This window comes from Tachypleus tridentatus, chromosome 10 (assembly GCF_004210375.1).
Source record: "Tachypleus tridentatus isolate NWPU-2018 chromosome 10, ASM421037v1, whole genome shotgun sequence".
Classification (NCBI taxonomy): domain Eukaryota; kingdom Metazoa; phylum Arthropoda; class Merostomata; order Xiphosura; family Limulidae; genus Tachypleus; species Tachypleus tridentatus.
The window spans coordinates 7,716,711-7,733,736 of NC_134834.1; the positions used below are offsets into that span (position 1 = coordinate 7,716,711).

At 31.6% G+C, this 17,026-nt stretch overlaps 1 protein-coding gene across 1 annotated transcript in view; it reads right to left on the reverse strand.

Moving 5' to 3' along the window:
• Nucleotides 1-12,189, reverse strand: part of LOC143228708 (Golgi-associated plant pathogenesis-related protein 1-like) — a gene marked incomplete in the record, with an annotated part of 73,086 nt that extends 60,897 nt beyond the window's left edge. Inside the window, 1 exon segment of the mRNA XM_076459993.1 lies at nucleotides 11,916-12,189.
• Nucleotides 12,190-17,026: the final 4,837 nt, after the last annotated feature.

Below are 17,026 nucleotides of genomic sequence, written 5' to 3' on the forward strand. Positions count from 1 at the left end.
TATAAGTAAACAATGTTATATTCAGTAAACAGTGGTGTTATAAGTAATGTTATATTCAGTAAACAGTGGAATTCTAAGTAGACAATGTTTTATTCAGTAAACAGTGGTTTTCTAAGAGAACAATGTTATATTCAGTAAACAGTGGTTATCTAAATGAACAATGTTATATTCAGTAAACAGTGGTGTTTTAAGTAATGTTATATTCAGTAAACAGTGGTATTCTACGTAGACAATGTTATATTCAGTAAACAGTGGTGTTTTTAAGTAATGTTATATTCAGTAAACAGTGGTATTCTACGTAGACAATGTTATATTCAGTAAACAGTGGTATTCTAAGTAGACAATGTTATATTCAGTAAACAGTGGTATTCTAAGTGAACAATGTTATATTCAATAAACAGTGGTATTCTAAGTAAACAATGTTATATTCAGTAAACAGTGGTATTCTACGTAGACAATGTTATATTCAGTAAACAGTGGTATTCTAAGTAGACAATGTTATATTCAGTAAACAGTGGTATTCTACGTAGAGAATGTTATATTCAGTAAACAGTGGTATTCTAAGTAGACAATGTTATATTCAGTAAACAGTGGTATTCTAAGTAGACAATGTTATATTCAGTAAAGAGTGGTATTCTAAGTAGACAATGTTATATTCAGTAAACAGTGGTATTCTGAGTGAACAATGTTATATTCAGTAAACAGTGGTATTCTAAGTACACAATGTTATATTCAGTAAACAGTGGTATTCTAAGTAGACAATGTTATATTCAGTAAACAGTGGTATTCTAAGTGAACAATGTTATATTCAGTAAAAGTGGTATTCTAAGTGAACAATGTTATATTCAGTAAACAATGGTATTCTAAGTAAACAATGTTATATTCTGTAAACAGTGGTATTCTAAGTGAACAATGTTATATTCAGTAAACAGTTGTATTCTAAGTAGACAATGTTATATTCAGTAAACAGTGGTATTCTAAGTAGACAATGTTATATTCAGTAAACAGTGGTATTCTAAGTAAACAATGTTATATTCAGTAAACAGTGGTATTCTAAGTGAACAATGTTATATTCAGTAAACAGTGGTATTCTACGTAGACAATGTTATGTTCAGTAAACAGTGGTATTCTAGGTAGACAATGTTATATTCAGTAAACAGTGGTATTCTAAGTAGACAATGTTATATTCAGTAAACAGTGGCATTCTAAGTGAAAAATGTTATATTCAGTAAACAGTTGTGTTTTAAGTAATATTATATTCAGTAAACAGTGGTATTCTGAGTGAACAATGTTATATTCAGTAAACAGTGGTATTCTAAGTAGACAATGTTATATTCAGTAAACAGTGGTATTCTAAGTGAACAATGTTATATTCAATAAACAGTGGTATTCTAAGTAAACAATGTTATATTCAGTAAACAGTGGTATTCTACGCAGACAATGTTATATTCAGTAAACAGTGGTATTCTAAGTAGACAATGTTATATTCAGTAAACAGTGGTATTCTACGTAGACAATGTTATATTCAGTAAACAGTGGTATTCTAAGTAGACAATGTTATATTCAGTAAACAGTGGTATTCTGAGAAGACAATGTTATATTCAGTAAACAATGGTATTCTAAGTAAACAATGTTATATTCAGTACACAGTGGTATTCTAAGTGAACAATGTTATATTCAGTAAACAGTGGTATTCTACGTAGATAATGTTATATTCAGTAAACAGTGGTATTCTAAGTAGACAATGTTATATTCAGTAAACAGTGGTATTCTTAGACAATGTTATATTCAGTAAACAGTGGTATTCTAAGTAGACAATGTTATATTCAGTAAACAGTGGTATTCTAAGTAGACAATGTTATATTCAGTAAACAGTGGTATTCTAAGTGAACAATGTTATATTCAGTAAACAGTGGTATTCTAAGTGAACAATGTTATATTCAGTAAACAGTGGTATTCTAAGTAAACAATGTTATATTCAGTAAACAGTGGTATTCTAAGTGAACAATGTTATATTCAGTAAACAGTGGTATTCTAAGTAGACAATGTTATATTCAGTAAACAGTGGTATTCTAAGTAGACAATGTTATATTCAGTAAACAGTGGTATTCTAAGTAAACAATGTTATATTCAGTAAACAGTGGTATTCTAAGTGAACAATGTTATATTCAGTAAACAGTGGTATTCTACGTAGACAATGTTATATCCAGTAAACAGTGGTATTCTAAGTAGACAATGTTATATTCAGTAAACAGTGGTATTCTAAGCAGACAATGTTATATTCAGTAAACAGTGGTATTCTAAGTGAACAATGTTATATTCAGTAAACAGTGGTATTCTAATGAACAATGTTATATTCAGTAAACAGTGGTATTCTAAGTAAACAATGTTATATTCAGTAAACAGTGGTATTCTAAGCAGACAATGTTATATTCAGTAAACAGTGGTATTCTAAGCAGACAATGTTATATTCAGTAAACAGTGGTATTCTAAGTGAACAATGTTATATTCAGTAAACAGTGGTATTCTAAGTAAACAATGTTATATTCAATAAACAGTGGTATTCTAAGTAAACAATGTTATATTCAGTAAACAGTGGTATTCTAAGTAGACAATGGTATGTTCAGTAAACAGTGGTATTCTAAGTAGACAATGTTATATTCAGTAAACAGTGGTATTCTAAGTGAAAATGTTATATTCAGTAAACAGTGGTGTTTTAAACAATGTTATATTCAGTAAACAGTGGTATTCTGAGTGAACAATGTTATATTCAGTAAACAGTGGTATTCTAAGTAGACAATGTTATATTCAGTAAACAGTGGCATTCTAAGTGAAAAATGTTATATTCAGTAAACAGTTGTGTTTTAAACAATGTTATATTCAGTAAACAGTGGTATTCTAAGTGAACAATGTTATATTCAGTAAACAGTGGTATTCTAAGTAGACAATGTTATATTCAGTAAACAGTGGTATTCTAAGTGAACAATGTTATATTCAGTAAACAGTGGTATTCTAAGTAAACAATGTTATATTCAGTAAACAGTGGTATTCTACGTAGACAATGTTATATTCAGTAAACAGTGGTATTCTAAGTAGACAATGTTATATTCAGTAAACAGTGCTATTCTACGTAGACAATGTTATATTCAGTAAACAGTGGTATTCTAAGTAGACAATGTTATATTCAGTAAACAGTGGTATTCTGAGAAGACAATATTATATTCAGTAAACAATGGTATTCTAAGTAAACAATGTTATATTCAGTAAACAGTGGTATTCTAAGTGAACAATGTTATATTCAGTAAACAGTGGTATTCTAAGTAGACAATGTTATATTCAGTAAACAGTGGTATTCTAAGCAGACAATGTTATATTCAGTAAACAGTGGTATTCTAAGCAGACAATGTTATATTCAGTAAACAGTGGTATTCTAAGTAGACAATGTTATATTCAGTAAACAGTGGCATTCTAAGTGAAAAATGTTATATTCAGTAAACAGTTGTGTTTTAAGTAATATTATATTCAGTAAACAGTGGTATTCTGAGTGAACAATGTTATATTCAGTAAACAGTGGTATTCTAAGTAGACAATGTTATATTCAGTAAACAGTGGTATTCTAAGTAGACAATGTTATATTCAGTAAACAGTGGTATTCTAAGTGAACAATGTTATATTCAGTAAAAAGTGGTATTCTAAGTGAACAATGTTATATTCAGTAAACAATGGTATTCTAAGTAAACAATGTTATATTCTGTAAACAGTGGTATTCTAAGTGAACAATGTTATATTCAGTAAACAGTGGTATTCTAAGTAGACAATGTTATATTCAGTAAACAGTGGTATTCTAAGTAGACAATGTTATATTCAGTAAACAGTGGTATTCTAAGCAAACAATGTTATATTCAGTAAACAGTGGTATTCTAAGTGAACAATGTTATATTCAGTAAACAGTGGTATTCTAAGTGCAGACAATGTTATATCCAGTAAACAGTGGTATTCTAAGCAGACAATGTTATATTCAGTAAACAGTGGTATTCTAAGTAGACAATGTTATATTCAGTAAACAGTGGTATTTTAAGTGAACAATGTTATATTCAGTAAACAGTGGTATTCTGAGTGAACAATGTTATATTCAGTAAACAGTGGTATTCTAAGCAGACAATGTTATATTCAGTAAACAGTGGTATTCTAAGTGAACAATGTTATATTCAGTAAACAGTGGTATTCTAAGTAAACAATGTTATATTCAGTAAACAGTGGTATTCTAAGTAGACAATGTTATATTCAGTAAACAGTGGTATTCTAAGTAGACAATGTTATATTCAGTAAACAGTGGTATTCTAAGTAGACAATGTTATATTCAGTAAACAGTGGTATTCTAAGTAAACAATGTTATATTCAGTAAACAGTGGTATTCTAAGTGAAAAATGTTATATTCAGTAAACAGTGGTATTTAAGTAACAATGTTATATTCAGTAAACAGTGGTATTCTGAGTGAACAATGTTATATTCAGTAAACAGTGGTATTCTAAGTAGACAATGTTATATTCAGTAAACAGTGGTATTCTAAGTAGACAATGTTATATTCAGTAAACAGTGGTATTCTAAGTGAACAATGTTATATTCAGTAAACAGTGGTATTCTAAGTGAACAATGTTATATTCAGTAAACAGTGGTATTCTAAGTAAACAATGTTATATTCAGTAAACAGTGGTATTCTAAGTGAACAATGTTATATTCAGTAAACAGTGGTATTCTAAGTAGACAATGTTATATTCAGTAAACAGTGGTATTCTAAGTAGACAATGTTATATTCAGTAAACAGTGGTATTCTAAGCAGACAATGTTATATTCAGTAAACAGTGGTATTCTAAGTAGACAATGTTATATTCAGTAAACAGTGGTATTCTAAGCAGACAATGTTATATTCAGTAAACAGTGGTATTCTAAGTGAACAATGTTATATTCAGTAAACAGTGGTATTCTAAGTGAACAATGTTATATTCAGTAAACAGTGGTATTCTAAGTGAACAATGTTATATTCAGTAAACAGTGGTATTCTAAGTAGACAATGTTATATTCAGTAAACAGTGGTATTCTAAGTAAACAATGTTATATTCTGTAAACAGTGGTATTCTAAGTGAACAATGTTATATTCAGTAAACAGTGGTATTCTAAGTAGACAATGTTATATTCAGTAAACAGTGGTATTCTAAGTAGACAATGTTATATTCAGTAAACAGTGGTATTCTAAGTGAACAATGTTATATTCAGTAATAAGTGGTATTCTAAGTGAACAATGTTATATTCAGTAAACAGTGGTATTCTAAGTAAACAATGTTATATTCTGTAAACAGTGGTATTCTAAGTGAACAATGTTATATACAGTAAACAGTGGTATTCTAAGTAGACAATGTTATATTCAGTAAACAGTGGTATTCTAAGTAGACAATGTTATATTCAGTAAACAGTGGTATTCTAAGTAAACAATGTTATATTCAGTAAACAGTGGTATTCTAAGTGAACAATGTTATATTCAGTAAACAGTGGTATTCTACGTAGACAATGTTATGTCCAGTAAACAGTGGTATTCTAAGTAGACAATGTTATATTCAGTAAACAGTGGTATTCTAAGTAGACAATGTTATATTCAGTAAACAGTGGTGTTTTAAGTAATATTATATTCAGTAAACAGTGGTATTCTGAGTGTACAATGTTATATTCAGTAAACAGTGGTATTCTAAGTGAACAATGTTATATTCAATAAACAGTGGTATTCTAAGTAAACAATGTTATATTCAGTAAACAGTGGTATTCTAAGTAGACAATGTTATGTTCAGTAAACAGTGGTATTCTAAGTAGACAATGTTATATTCAGTAAACAGTGGTATTCTAAGTAGACAATGTTATATTCAGTAAACAGTGGCATTCTAAGTGAAAAATGTTATATTCAGTAAACAGTTGTGTTTTAAGTAATATTATATTCAGTAAACAGTGGTATTCTGAGTGAACAATGTGATATTCAGTAAACAGTGGTATTCTAAGTAGACAATGTTATATTCAGTAAACAGTGGTATTCTAAGTAGACAATGTTATATTCAGTAAACAGTGGCATTCTAAGTGAAAAATGTTATATTCAGTAAACAGTTGTGTTTTAAGTAATATTATATTCAGTAAACAGTGGTATTCTGAGTGAAAAATGTTATATTCAGTAAACAGTGGTATTATAAGTAGACAATGTTATATTCAGTAAACAGTGGTATTCTAAGTGAACAATGTTATATTCAGTAAAAAGTGGTATTCTAAGTGAACAATGTTATATTCAGTAAACAGTGGTATTCTAAGTGAACAATGTTATATTCAGTAAACAGTGGTATTATAAGTAGACAATGTTATATTCAGTAAACAATGGTATTCTAAGTAAACAATGTTATATTCTGTAAACAGTGGTATTCTAAGTGAACAATGTTATATTCAGTAAACAGTGGTATTCTACGTAGACAATGTTTTATTCAGTAAACAGTGGTATTCTAAGTAGACAATGTTATATTCAGTAAACAGTGGTATTCTAAGTAGACAATGTTATATTCAGTAAACAGTGGTATTCTAAGTGGACAATGTTATATTCAGTAAACAGTGGTATTATAAGTAGACAATGTTATATTCAGTAAACAGTGGTATTCTAAGTGAACAATGTTATATTCAGTAAAAAGTGGTATTCTAAGTGAACAATGTTATATTCAGTAAACAGTGGTATTCTAAGTGAACAATGTTATATTCAGTAAACAGTGGTATTATAAGTAGACAATGTTATATTCAGTAAACAATGGTATTCTACGTAGACAATGTTTTATTCAATAAACAGTGGTATTCTAAGTAGACAATGTTATATTCAGTAAACAGTGGTATTCTACGTAGACAATGTTTTATTCAATAAACAGTGGTATTCTAAGTAGACAATGTTATATTCAGTAAACAGTGGTGTTTTAAGTAATATTATATTCAGTAAACAGTGGTATTCTGAGTGAACAATGTTATATTCAGTAAACAGTGGTATTCTAAGTAGACAATGTTATATTCAGTAAACAGTGGTATTCTAAGTGAACAATGTGATATTCAATAAACAGTGGTATTCTAAGTAAACAATGTTATATTCAGTAAACAGTGGTATTCTACGTAGACAATGTTATATTCAGTAAACAGTGGTATTCTAAGTAGACAATGTTATATTCAGTAAACAGTGGTATTCTACGTAGAGAATGTTATATTCAGTAAATAGTGGTATTCTAAGTAGACAATGTTATATTCAGTAAACAGTGGTATTCTAAGTAGACAATGTTATATTCAGTAAACAGTGGTATTCTAAGTGAACAATGTTATATTCAGTAAACAGTGGTTTTCTAAGTGAACAATGTTATGTTCAGTAAACAGTGGTGTTTTAAGTAATGTTATATTCAGTAAACAGTGATATTCCAAGTGAACAATGTCATAATCAGTAAACAGTGGTATTCTAAGTAGACAATGTTATATTCAGTAAACAGTGGTATTCTAAGAAGACAATGTTATATTCAGTAAATAGTGGTATTCTGAGAAGACAATATTATATTCAGTAAACAATGGTATTCCAAGTAAACAATGTTATATTCAGTACACAGTGGTATTCTAAGTGAACAATGTTATATTCAGTAAACAGTGGTATTCTACGTAGACAATGTTATATTCAGTAAACAATGGTATTCTAAGTAAACAATGTTATATTCTGTAAACAGTGGTATTCTAAGTGAACAATGTTATATTCAGTAAACAGTGGTATTCTACGTAGACAATGTTTTATTCAATAAACAGTGGTATTCTAAGTAGACAATGTTATATTCAGTAAACAGTGGTGTTTTAAGTAATATTATATTCAGTAAACAGTGGTATTCTGAGTGAACAATGTTATATTCAGTAAACAGTGGTATTCTAAGTAGACAATGTTATATTCAGTAAACAGTGGTATTCTAAGTGAACAATGTGATATTCAATAAACAGTGGTATTCTAAGTGAACAATGTTATATTCAGTAAACAGTGGTATTCTACGTAGACAATGTTATATTCAGTAAACAGTGGTATTCTAAGTAGACAATGTTATATTCAGTAAACAGTGGTATTCTACGTAGAGAATGTTATATTCAGTAAACAGTGGTATTCTAAGTAGACAATGTTATATTCAGTAAACAGTGGTATTCTAAGTAGACAATGTTATATTCAGTAAACAGTGGTATTCTAAGTGAACAATGTTATATTCAGTAAACAGTGGTTTTCTAAGTGAACAATGTTATATTCAGTAAACAGTGGTGTTTTAAGTAATGTTATATTCAGTAAACAGTGGTATTCTAAGTAAACAATGTTATATTCAGTAAACAGTGGTATTCTAAGTAGACAATGTTATATTCAGTAAACAGTGGTATTCTAAGAAGACAATGTTATATTCAGTAAATAGTGGTATTCTGAGAAGACAATATTATATTCAGTAAACAATGGTATTCCAAGTAAACAATGTTATATTCAGTACACAGTGGTATTCTAAGTGAACAATGTTATATTCAGTAAACAGTGGTATTCTACGTAGACAATGTTATGTTTAGTAAACAGTGGTATTCTAAGTAAACAATGTTATATTCAGTAAACAGTGGTATTCTAAGTGAACAATGTTATATTCAGTAAACAGTGGTATTCTACGTAGACAATGTTATGTTCAGTAAACAGTGGTATTCTAAGTAGACTATGTTATATTCAGTAAACAGTGGTGTTTTAAGTAATATTATATTCAGTAAACAGTGGTATTCTGAGTGGACAATGTTAGATTCAGTAAACAGTGGTATTCTAAGTAGACAATGATATATTCAGTAACCATGGTATTCTAATTAGACAATGGTATATTCAGTAAACAGTGGTATTCTAAGTAGACAATGTTATATTCAGTGAACAGTGGTATTCTAAGTAGACAATGTTATATTCAGTAAACAGTGGTATTCTAAGTAGACAATGTTATATTCATTAAACAGTGGTATTCTAAGTAGAGAATGTTATATTCAGTAAACAGTGGTATTCTGAGTGAACAATGTTATATTCAGTAAACAGTGGTATTCTAAGTAGACAATGGTATATTCAGTAAACAGTGGTATTCTGAGTGAACAATGTTATATTCAGTAAACAGTGGTATTCTAAGTGAACAATGTTATATTCATTAAATAGTGGTGTTTTAAGTAATGTAAAATTCAGTAAACAGTGGTGTTTTAAGTAATGTAAAATTCAGTAAACAGTGGTATTCTAAGTGAACAATGTTATATTCAGTAAACAGTGGTGTTTTAAGTAATGTTATATTCAGTAAACAGTGGTATTCTGAGTGAACAATGTTATATTCAGTAAACAGTGGTATTCTAAGTGAACAATGTTATATTCAGTAAACAGTGGTATTCTGAGTGAACAATGTTATATTCAGTAAACAGTGGTATTCTAAGTGAACAATGTTATATTCAGTAAACAGTGGTATTCTACGTAGACAATGTTTTATTCAGTAAACAGTGGTATTCTAAGTAGACAATGTTATATTCAGTAAACAGTGGTATTCTAAGTAGACAATGTTATATTCAGTAAACAGTGGTATTCTAAGTAGACAATGTTATATTCAGTAAACAGTGGTATTCTAAGTGAACAATGTTATATTCAGTAAACAGTGATATTCTAAGTAGGCAATGTTATATTCAGTAAACTGTGGTGTTTTAAGTAATGTAAAATTCAGTAAACAGTGGTATTCTAAGTAGACAATGTTATATTCAGTAAACAGTGGTATTCTGAGTGAACAATGTTATATTCAGTAAACAGTGGTATTCTAAGTAGACAATGATATATTCAGTAACCATGGTATTCTAATTAGACAATGGTATATTCAGTAAACAGTGGTATTCTAAGTAGACAATGTTATATTCAGTAAACAGTGGTGTTTTAAGTAATGTAAAATTCAGTAAACAGTGGTATTCTAAGTGAACAATGTTATATTCAGTAAACAGTGGTATTCTAAGTAGACTGTGTTATATTCAGTAAACAGTGGTATTCTAAGTAGACAATGTTATATTCAGTAAACAGTGGTATTCTAAGTAGACAATGTTATATTCAGTAAACAGTGGTGTTTTAAGTAATGTAAAATTCAGTAAACAGTGGTATTCTAAGTAGACAATGTTATATTCAGTAAACAGTGGTATTCTAAGTAGACAATGTTATATTCAGTAAACAGTGGTGTTTTAAGTAGACAATGTTATATTCAGTAAACAGTGGTGTTTTAAGTAATGTAAAATTCAGTAAACAGTGGTATTCTGAGTGAACAATGTTATATTCAGTAAACAGTGGTATTCTAAGTGAACAATGTTATATTCATTAAATAGTGGTGTTTTAAGTAATGTAAAATTCAGTAAACAGTGGTGTTTTAAGTAATGTAAAATTCAGTAAACAGTGGTATTCTAAGTGAACAATGTTATATTCAGTAAACAGTGGTGTTTTAAGTAATGTTATATTCAGTAAACAGTGGTATTCTGAGTGAACAATGTTATATTCAGTAAACAGTGGTATTCTAAGTGAACAATGTTATATTCAGTAAACAGTGGTATTCTGAGTGAACAATGTTATATTCAGTAAACAGTGGTATTCTAAGTGAACAATGTTATATTCAGTAAACAGTGGTATTCTACGTAGACAATGTTTTATTCAGTAAACAGTGGTATTCTAAGTAGACAATGTTATATTCAGTAAACAGTGGTATTCTAAGTAGACAATGTTATATTCAGTAAACAGTGGTGTTTTAAGTAATGTAAAATTCAGTAAACAGTGGTATTCTAAGTAGACAATGATATATTCAGTAACCATGGTATTCTAATTAGACAATGGTATATTCAGTAAACAGTGGTATTCTAAGTAGACAATGTTATATTCAGTAAAGAGTGGTATTCTAAGTAGACAATGTTATATTCAGTAAACAGTGGTATTCTGAGTGAACAATGTTATATTCAGTAAACAGTGGTATTCTAAGTAGACATTGGTATATTCAGTAAACAGTGGTATTCTGAGTGAACAATGTTATATTCAGTAAACAGTGGTGTTTTAAGTAATGTAAAATTCAGTAAACAGTGGTATTCTAAGTGAACAATGTTATATTCAGTAAACAGTGGTGTTTTAAGTAATGTTATATTCAGTAAACAGTGGTGTTTTAAGTAATGTTATATTCAGTAAACAGTGGTATTCTGAGTGAAGAATGTCATAATCTGTAAACAGTTGTATTCTAAGTAAACGATGTTATATTCAGTAAACAGTGGTGTTTTAAGTAATGTTATATTCAGTAAACAGTGGTATTCTAAGTAAACAATGTTATATTCAGTAAACAGTGGTGTTTTAAGTAAATAATGTTATATTCAGTAAACAGTGGTGTTTTAAGTAATGTTATATTCAGTAAACAGTGGTATTCTAAGTAAACAATGTTATATTCAGTAAACAGTGGTGTTTTAAGTAAATAATGTTATATTCAGTAAACAGTGGTGTTTTAAGTGAATAATGTTATATTCAGTAAACAGTGGTATTTACTGTAAACAGAGGAGTAATTTTCTTTGCAAACGTCGGTTCAAAGTATAAAGTATTTTGTAAATTGTCACCTAGTGAGATGAAAACCTGTACACGTCTGTAACAATTAGAACACTTGTTTGTTACATGTAGGAATGAAATTTCTTTTAAATTCTATAAAGAAAATTCGTCTTAACAAATTAATAGCTTGTTGAAGTGATTGTCGCTCAATTTCTTTTGGGATAGAGAAAAGTGACCTTTTTAAATATCACATATTTTTTATTTGAAACTGTCCACATAAATTACAGAAATATTATTTTTACCTCTGGTCAAGTCGTCCTCACACAGTCTTAAAGATATGCTTCCAAGCGCCAAGCCTGTCTCGCCTCTTGACGCTAAATACACTGTTTAAATTTACCAGTTTTGTTCATTAGCGTTGTTCAGTACCCCCGTCTCGTGACTTAACTCGGTGATGCTATGTTATAAAGCCTGATAATAGTCACAGGTGGTGAGTTTCTATTCCCTAGAGAACTTTGAGCTGTAATATAATTTATGTAGATGTCTCCAGTCTCTTTATAACCGCTGCTGTCGCAATGCGGCCTCCATCACGCAGTGGATGCTGCGCAACATGGCGTTGTCATGGCTACCACCTATAACTACGAAAATTTATTTTTTTATTTTTCTCAATTGGAAGACACGAGATAATAAATGCAATAAAAGCTTATTTATCCGAATGTCAACTGTACTGTGTAACATCTCTAGACGATTAGCAAGCTTCGCGGGTGGGTGTATCCCTCGTTATGTGTATCCCTCGTTATGCGATGTGTAGCTCACGTTACAACTAATTCTATTTTACACTTCGGGTCTACCTCACCAGGAGTATTACTCTAATTAGAAAATACTCGAAGTTCATCACAGCGTAAAAACCAGTTGGGATTAAGGTTATCATATACCCAGTATTTTCAATGCAATATGGTACAACCGACATCTCCAAGTGACCTGTTGATCCAAGTTGTATATTTTACCATGCTGGACTTATACCGACTTATTCTGTATGTTCTCTTATATGTATATAAATATACACCAGTGTTTCTTAACCTGGGTTCAATCGAACCCCAGAGGTTCGGTGAGTCAGTCTCAAGAGTTCGGTGGAGGTAAAGACACACACAGTGTGTGTGTCCATTCCGTCACCCCACTCGTATGATTCGTGACGTCATGCTCCACTTGGCCATAATATCTGTGCTGCAGGGAACTTCGTGCGCTTAGCAGTCGACTTGTGACTGTAGTAATCGTGCGTAATTTGTGATTTTTTTCCTAATCTTTCAATCCATTCATACTAACTATGTCGAGCAAAAACAGAAAGTGGTCAGACGAATACGTACAATATGGATTCACGTGCATAACGGAACATGATGGGAATCAGCGTCCTCATTGCATGATTTGCAATACCAAGTTGAGCAATTCTATTCTAGCACCGGAAAAACTAAGAGAACACTCCCTAAAGCTGCATGGAGATGGGAAATACAAGAACACAACGCTTGCTGAATTCAAAGTAAAGAGAGCCAGGTTCTATGATAAAGCTACTTTTACTGTTTTCGGCTTTGTATCCATCGACAAACCGATCCTCACAGCATCGTATGAAGTTGCATACTTGATTGCAAAGCAAGGCAAACTACACACCACTGGTGAAGCACTCGTAAAACCAGCTTCATTGAAGATGGCGAATGTCATGCTGGGAAAAGCCGCTGAAAATAAGTTATCCGAAATTCCTCTTTCAAATGACACCTTCAGCAGCAGAATAGATGACATCTTGGCTCAAGTAGTTGCAGATCTGATTTCAAGCCCAGAAAAATTCAGCCTTCAACTCGACGATACCACCGACGTTTCCAATCTAAGCCAGCTTGTTGTATTCGTGCGCTATGTGAAGAACGACGAGATAAAAGAATATTTTTTATTTTGTAAGCCTCTTACAACAACAACTAAGGCAGCCGACGTGAAGAAACTTGTGGATGACTTCTTCAGAGACAACGATCTTTTTGTGGATATGGTTTCTGCAGTTTGTTTGGATGGAGCTCCAGTCATGCTGGGATGAAACTCTGGTTTTGGTGTGCTGGTGAAAGCCGATGCACCATACATCATTGTAACGCACTGTGTTCTGCACAGGCAAGCGTTGGCAACAAAAACCTTGCCTTCAAAACTGACAGAAGTATTAAAAATTGTAGTGGAATGTGTGAACTTTGTGCGAAATAGTGCCCTGAAACACAGTATCTTCAAGGAGCTGTGTAATGAAATGGGCTCTGAATTCGAGGTACTTCTGTACCATTCTAACATTCGGTGGTTATCCCGGGGAAAGGTGCCGAATCGTGTTTTTGTCATGCGTGTGGAATTAGCCCTGTTTTTGCAAGAGCACCAACACTGTCATGCAGATTGCTTCGAAAAATCTGAGTTCATTCTCATTTTGGCGAACATGGCCAATATCTTCAATGCTCTCAATCAACAGATGCAGGGCGGTGGAGTCAACATCATCGAAGCGGAAGAAAACCTGAAGGCTTTTCAAAAAAGCTACCATTATGGAAACGACGAACAGAGGATAACTTCGCAAACTTTCCCCTGTTGGACGACTATGTAAGTAAGATCGAAGATATGTCTGAAATCGGAAACATTTCTGTACCCGGGGAACTGAAGCAAGCAATTGCCAAGCACTTAGATGAGCTCACAAAGTCTCTCGACGGATACTTCCCCTCTCTAGAAAGTCATATCCAGCATGGGTGAGACAGCCGTTCACGTTTAGTGTTGAGACAGCAGATGTCAATGATGAATACCTTGACGAAATCATTGAACTTCAGCAGAGCCAGGTTCAACAGCAACTTTTCAGAACAACAACACTCTCAACGTTTTGGTGTCACCAAATTGTAGCGTACCCTCTTATTGCTAAGAAAACCCTTGAGATACTCATACCGTTTGTTACAACGTATCTTTGTGAGCAATCCTTTACGAGGATGGTAGACATATAAACGAAGAAAAGGAACAGACTTTGTTGTGAAAATGATATGAGAGTGGCACTTGTCAAGGTGAAGCCGCGCATTTCTGAACTTGTCTCTGAAAGGCAACAGCAAAAGTCACATTGATTTGCAGTAAATATTCACTGAGTTTTGTTTTTGTGTGAAATTCATGTTTTGTTGGTTTTGTTCTTTGAATACAGTGATATTGTGTGCAACTGATGCATGGTTCATTTTGTGCACTAATAAAATATCTACTTATGTTTGGAATTTGAAGAAATAATATTTTATTTTTCCAATTACGAAGGGTTCAGTGAATGCAAGTATAAAACTTCCGGTGTTCAGTACCTCCAACAAGGTTAAGAACTACTGGTCTGGTTCAGTACCTCCAACAAGGTTAAGAACCACTGATATATACAATCTGCTGTTTAGGTTTCAATTTGACTACCGCCCTCTAGCAGCTTAGCGGCTAGTCTTAGTGCTCATGACGCTAAAAATTGAGTTTCGATACTATCGTATGGCATTGACAATGAAATGTTTATACTCTTATGTGAAATGTCCTACTAATATATAAATCACATTAAATGCGCCAATACCACTGATAATACATCAACATATTTGTCAGTTATCAAGCATGGGCCTACACAATAGGTTATTAGAGCTGTCATAAGCCAACACAATAGGCAAAGCTACACTCTTATTTCACAAATGGTTCAATTTTCGCGTTACTGTCGTTGTTTGCAATTGAGCTTAGAGTTACACAAAGGGCTATCTGTGTTTTGCCCATAACGGGTACCAAAACCCAGTTTCTGGTAGCCAAAATCCAAAACCATTCCGCTATACCACTCGAAAGCTCGTATTATTGTCAAATTTACTTATAATTTCAGTGTTGTGCAATAGTAAATTAACTGAGAAAGTTTTATTTTCGAACTATTGTTGCCTAATGATTATTTTCTGTCTTCTTTATTTAGCAAAGTGATTCTTTAAAGGTCACATATATATTTTTATAATTATCATGCATACAGGTGTATGTAAATTTATAGTTGAACGCTAATTAATAAAATAGCTAAACTTCTTTCACCCTAGCTACCTATTGTTCTCGGTTATTCCCCCATAGCATCATATGAGTTTTCTCGTGAGAGAGACTGACACAAAGTCGAAAGCACTATTTAAAGGTGAGCTGTCAGACGATAACTTGAGGTTACACAGTGCCTTAGTTTTTAATAGGAATGACCAACAGTGACTTAGATAGCGTATATTTCCTGAGAAGAGTAACACTATGTATACACTGCTGTTTTCTCATTCTTAAACAGGTTTTCTCCAACTGCGTCTGCAGTTAAGGTGTTGCCCTTCGTCCACACACTCGTTATTTCTTGTTGTTGTGCGTTTTCATGGAACTTTACATTGTGTCCAGTCTCGTCTTTGTCACAACTTAGTCAAAAAGCAAGATGACGTAGTTTACCTTTGCAAAACAGTTTTTGTTCGGACCTCTGTCATCGTGTTTCAGGGAAACGTTTATCAAGAATTTCAAAGAGTGAATTTATTTTATAAAATGTAAAGCAAACATATTATTATGTCTTGATCAGATGAAGTTTAAACCTTGGGTTTAATCTAGTTAAATATTTGATTTATGTGTGTACGAATCGTACAACAAACGTTGTTGCTAAAAATGGACGTAACACTCGAAAAGTTCTGCGCATGCCTAGTAATTACAACTGATTTTTTTTACTCATTTATTTCACCCAGCAGGCGTGTATATATCATGTTGGGCTATTATCAAAGTACCTTTTTACATGATCAATGTGTATTTTATTTGAGTAGCACGTGGAAATATTAATAACAAACCAAAATGCCGAAAGGTTAAAAGTTATACAGTCCGAGATCCAATGTTTCATGTGGATGTAAACCAGAAAAACAAACATATGATGGTAAGAAGAAATTTATTTGTTCACTTGCATTTTAGGAAAAATATATATTTCACAGACCTAATTTAAAATTGAACAGTAAGCAGAAAATACCTGGACCGACAATTATATACAAGTGTAAGTATAAATAAAGTTTTTATCATCACATATTCTCAAAGAAAAAAAATACTGTTTTTGGAAACCATCTCACATAGTTTAAGAAATGTTGGCGATAATGGATGTCTTATTATTTTAAACCAGAACATTTAATACGTAAATAACAGGAGCTTGATTATAAATGTTCTGTTCTTCACATTTAAAATACAAAACTTTTACTGACTATTTTAATACGTTAAATTCTTAGGAGGCCAATGGCTTTAACTCTTTAGTGAATAACGAACCACGTGACGGTCATACTACACAAAACTCTGGAATGACTAGCATGTGTAAGCTATATGGTGTGTTGTTACCAACATACACTGCTGGCCAAAATCTTAAGGCCAATGAACATAAAGAAAAACTATGCATTTTGC